The sequence below is a fragment of the Lactuca serriola genome, chromosome 8 (assembly GCF_051521515.1).
Source record: "Lactuca serriola cultivar US96UC23 chromosome 8, Lser_US96UC23_V15, whole genome shotgun sequence".
Classification (NCBI taxonomy): Eukaryota; Viridiplantae; Streptophyta; class Magnoliopsida; order Asterales; family Asteraceae; genus Lactuca; species Lactuca serriola.
The window spans coordinates 158,091,041-158,096,507 of NC_136415.1; the positions used below are offsets into that span (position 1 = coordinate 158,091,041).

The 5,467-nt window shown below is 35.1% G+C and overlaps 1 pseudogene; it reads left to right on the plus strand.

Moving 5' to 3' along the window:
* The first annotated feature begins 799 nt into the window (after window positions 1-799).
* Window positions 800-2,843, plus strand: LOC145067551 (pyruvate dehydrogenase E1 component subunit alpha-3, chloroplastic-like; annotated as a pseudogene).
* Window positions 2,844-5,467: the final 2,624 nt, after the last annotated feature.

Consider the following 5,467-nt stretch of genomic DNA (forward strand, 5'->3'; position numbering starts at 1 on the left):
TGCTTTCTTCTTTTTCTTGATCAACATTAATCATTGTGAACAGGAAGCTGAATAATTTGATAAATGCAGGTGAAACAACATCCGTATTTTAGGGATATTAAGTGGGATACCCTTGCCAGGCAAAAGGTGCATGAAATACATTAATTATTAAACTTTGTTTGATCTAATCATTTAAAAGAAAGTAGAAAATAGAAATAGTTATGTTTTGTGTTAGGTTGCATTTGTGCCTTCGTTAGAGAGTGCACTGGACACAAGTTATTTCACAAGTAGGTACATATGGAATACCTCAGAGCATGTATATGCAACAAGTGAAACAGAGGTCTCTAAGACTGATGATTGATAGCTTTATTTCAGTTTGTATGGCCACAAGTGGTACCTATATTAAGCTCTTCCTCCTACCATGTTCTGCCACGACCCTACTATACCTGCACCTCTTTCCTTCTTCTATGTTTTATTAATCTTTCAGAGACACGACTTTTAAACTAGACACCGAAGATGAGAACTCGGTCAAAGCAGGAAACTGATTTTTGGTTGGGATTTAAAGGCATGCCACCACCTCCTCCACCTGAATAGATAATCATAAATTAATAGAGATTCATGTTGTTTTTTACTTCAACACGTCTATTTTTACAGTTTACGAATTTCCTTGTTGAATTTCTAATTTTAATTATGAATTTTCAACATATATTTTTTTTTATTTTGTTCTGGAAATCAAGCAGGAGGTTTTTGGTGGTTGAGTACTTTCAAAAATAGCTAAACAAAGGGACCAAAAATTAAGAGGAGGATTTGAAGACCCATAATGACTCAAATGCCCTTGCTAACTTACATGGATATTGATCCCTTGGCTCTCTTAGAGGTGGTTGCTTTTGGAGTTGAGCCTTATGAGCATTTGGAACGCATGGAGAATGAGTATGAAGCTTGGCTACTATAAAGTGTAAGGCATCTTATTGCTTTCCAATAGTGTACCCACCTGCAGTTGATTGGTGACCGATTCGATTTTTGATTTTTCAGTTTTTCATAATTGTGTTCTTATTGATGTGTTCAGGTTAGGGCTTCCAGTTCAGTTTTGGGCTTTATCTCTACATTTCTATTTAACATTTTCAAGCAAAAGCACAAGAAACATAGCATCTTTCCTATCACTTTTAAGGTATCTTAAAACTCCTAATTTTCAAGATTTGTTCTTATTCATTCAGGATTTATGAAATTAGATAATATGTTGTGTCAAATAATTGAAAATTTTACAGGTGTACAATGTTGGAAAGGAGGCAACAGTTGTATTGCATCTTAAAGGTGAATGTTCTTTTGGTTACCTCCATATCGTGTAAGCCTTTAACCGTCTTCTACTATTAATCTATTACCCATCTCCCTTTTCTCTGTATCCTTTTATCATTCTTGAGAAATTGACACCTTGTCTGGCTTTAGACCTGGAGCTTAAACAATTATTTCGTCAAACTACTTACCCTCAATCTGTGTTTGACAAGATTACCAAACTAAAGGAAATAGACATCAGATATTAGGTATTCGATTTTGCTTCTGTTTTGCATTTTTTTTTGTGAATTTCGCTTCAGGCCTGGATTCCATAAACCCGCCGTCACCAGCATGACGTCTAATTGATCAAAAACCCTGTTTGATATGGGTTCCAACAAATTGATTTTTGTATTTTACTCTACAGATGCTTACCAAAGAAGAAGGTTTAGAAGTATACGAGGACATGATATTGGGGAGAGCTTTCGAGGACATGTGTGCTCAGATGTATTACAGGGGGAAATGTTTGGTTTTGTCCATTTATACAATGGGCAAGAAGCTGTTTCTCAAGGTTCATCAAGTTGTTGAAGAAAGAGGATAGTGTTGTAAGCACCTACCGTGATCATGTTCATGCTCTAAGCAAGGGGTGCCTGCTCGTGCTGTGATGAGCGAGTTGTTTGGGAAGAAAACAGGGTGTTTCCGTGGTCAGGGTGGATCCATGCACATGTTCTCTGCTGAACACAATGTTCTTGTAGGGTTTGCCTTTATAGGAGAAGGCATCCCTGTTGCCACAGGTGCAGCATTCAGTAGCAAGTACAGGAGAGAAGTGTTGAAAGAAGCAGATTGTGATCATGTGACATTGGCATTCTTTGGAGATGGGACCTACAATGATGGGCAGTTCTTTGAGTGTTTGAACATGGCAGCTCTATGGAAATTGCCTATCATATTTGTGGTGGAGAACAATCTGTGGGCAATTGGAATGTCCCATCTGCGTTCAACTTCAGATCCAGAAATCTGGAAGAAGGTTCCAGCTTTTGGGATGCTAGGTGTCCATGTTGATGGCATGGATGTGTTGAAGGTGAAGGAGGTAGCAAAGGAGGCTATTGGGAGATCTAAGAGAGGAGAAGGCCCAACTTTGGTTGAATGTGAGACTTACAGATTTAGAGGACACTCTTTGGTTGATCCTGATGAGCTTCGTGACCCAGGTGAGTTTCTTTTAGTCTTTTACTCTTGTATATACGTAACATTGAAATTTGTTGTGATTGTATATTTGTATTGTGAATTGCAGCTGAGAAGCTCATTATGCAACAAGGGATCCAATAACAGGATTGAAGAAATACCTGACTGAAAACAAATTGGCAAGTGAAGCAGATTTAAAGGCGATAGAGAAGAAGATAGATGAGGTGGTTGAGAAAGCTATGGAGTTTGTAGATGAAAGCCCTGCTCCTTCAAGAAGCCAACTGCTGGAAAATGTGTTTGCAGATCCAAGAGGGTTTGGAATTGGACCTGATGGAAGTTACAGGTGTGAGGATCCTAAGTTTACTGAAGGCACTGCTCAGGTCTAGTCTATTGCTAAGCTTTTGTTTCTTTTCTTCTCATGTTGTTTATCTTATTATTATTATTATTATGAATTGTTAATCATATCGGTTGCATAGAGTTATATATGATTCTGTTTTTGTTGTTTTAATGGATTCCTTTTGATTATCTCTCTTTTATTGTCAGTGTCTTGTTTATCTAAAATTAATCAATTAAAAAGAAATCGATGTGTGAGCTGCTTTTTCTTGTTCCAGAATAGATTTGTTAAGTTCCATTTAGATGTTTTTTATTAGATACACAAAAAAAATAATAAATAAAAACTCACATTTTGGAAAAGAGTGATGGAAAAGCTTGATGGGTATTTGTTGCGAGAAAGGGTAAAATGGTCATTTGCTTTCATACTGTCTGGAACAGTAGTTGGTTTATAATTTTCAAAGTATAATGTCTTGATATGAAACAAAAGAAAGTACAATGTTGTAATTGGATGGACATAAAGTACATCTCCTGCAATTTGTCCATTTATTTAGGTAGTTCTGTTGTTTCAGAAAATTGAAGGTGTAAAAGTGTGTCTATTTGGTATGTATGTTCAAGAATTTGGAGCAGAGTGTCCGCAGCCAAATCATCGGCATGTTTATCTTTCTTATCTGGATTCAGTCAAGTACTTCAGGCCTGATATTAAGGTTGTGACAGGGGAGGCTCTTCCTACATTTGTATATCATGAAATTAAGACTGTGACAGGGGAGGCTCTTCGTACATCACTTGTTGAGGTAATCTTTATTTGGATTCTGGTAAAATTAAGTCAAACCTAATTTAACTTTTGATTCTAAAGACTAAAACAAGTTTAAATTTTGATGTGAATATGTTAGGATGCATTGAATCAAACTTTGATAATTATAGCTCAAAAGCTCGTGATTCTCTAATTAAGTTACCTTTCTACCCTTTGATGCCTTGAAAAACACTCCTTTTTTGTTGCCTTCATGCATATCACAAGCATCTGCTCGCCAAGTAAGTTACCTTTTTACCCTTTGACTTTGTTGGTCAAGGTAGTTGACTAATTTCTATGTTGCTTTTTTTGTTGGTTTAGAGAAGGGGTAGGGCAGGGCATGTGCAACCAGGGGAATGTTTCCAGAGCCATTAGCTGTAATTTGACTAATTTCTATGTTGCTTTACCCTCAATGTGTTTGCAAATAATAAGTTGGGAAGTTGGATGTATTGGAGAGTTTTTATCAGCTGCTTTGCAGCCTCCAGAGCCATAAGCTGTAAGTGTTAACTATTCTTGATGACTTGAATCTTAATGAATGATTAAAATTGCTAAATGATAGAACTTTAATTTGTTCTAGGTCCAAAATACTTCCATTAGATCCGAAATAAGGGAAAATGCTGATAATGGGTGCTTTTTTCGTTGCTTTGATCCTATTCTTACAATTGTTGTTGGACTTAGTGTCAGGGATCCTTTTCTTTTGCCTCAAGAGAAGAAAGACATGAGTAATCCAGCTACTTTCACACAAGGGCATTTTGGTCTTTTCCTGATATCTTTTGCATGTCTTACTCTATGCAGTAAGTATTAAAGAAATAGCAATGCAATTTCATTCATTTGTTTCATATTTTTTTTTATAGTTCTCTAGGGCTATTTTTCTTTGTGTCATAGAATGATTGGCTCCTATCTTGTTTTTTGATACATACTATGTGTTGTTGTTTGTGTTTCTTCCCAACCTGAAACTTGGAAAACCTATGAATGAAACTTGGAAAACCTGAAACTTGGACAACCAGCCAAGATATTATATATGAAATCAGTCTTTTAAATCATTATCTGCTTATTTTGGGCAGGATAGCTATATGTTGGAATTAGTAGAAACAAACACGGGGAAAGGTAGATATTTAACCACAGCCTCAATAATATTCATATATGACGGTTTTATCATAGATATTGCTGTTACATCTGTTTCCAACTATTTTGAGCTTTTCAAAGTTGAATGTTGTAGTTTTGGTGAAGCTGAATACTTGCTTTATTGATCTGAACAAAGGGTTTAAACAGAGTATATAGGCTAGAAACCTGATGTGATAAAGAACTAGAAACGAACTTGCATGTGTTTCTATTATTAATAATCTGATTTTTCATCTTAACAGTCTATTGGTGCAGATAAATTGGGTGAGATTACGACTGTAAGTCTTCAGGACGTAATAGGAATGATATGTAATGCAGATAAAAGTACAACCTTCTTCATCTCTGGGTATAAATTCTACTTAGTATTAAAAAATAAATGGTATTTTCCTATAATTCTTTTTTTTTCGTCTAATTGTTTTCTAGATATTCATATCCTAAACCAAGCTTGTATCAATGCAATTGAACATTTGGGCCAATGTACAGCTGCTTATCCATATAATCAACTGCTTGGAGCATTAGTCTTAAAGAATTATGAAAGGCAAGATGCAACTTTACTTAGTTGGAATTTGATGTACAGAGTAGATTAGATGCAAATTTAGATATTGTAAGAAATAGAATTGTATGACATTAAATTTTATGCAATGGATTGTATTTTTTGTATATGATATTTTATTTCTATTATGAGACATTAAATGCAAATTTAATTTAAAAATTAATAAATATATAAATATATTTTTTAGAACATTTAAAATTATGATACGCAAAAATGTGTGTCATCTTCATTTATGACATGGCCTTTCT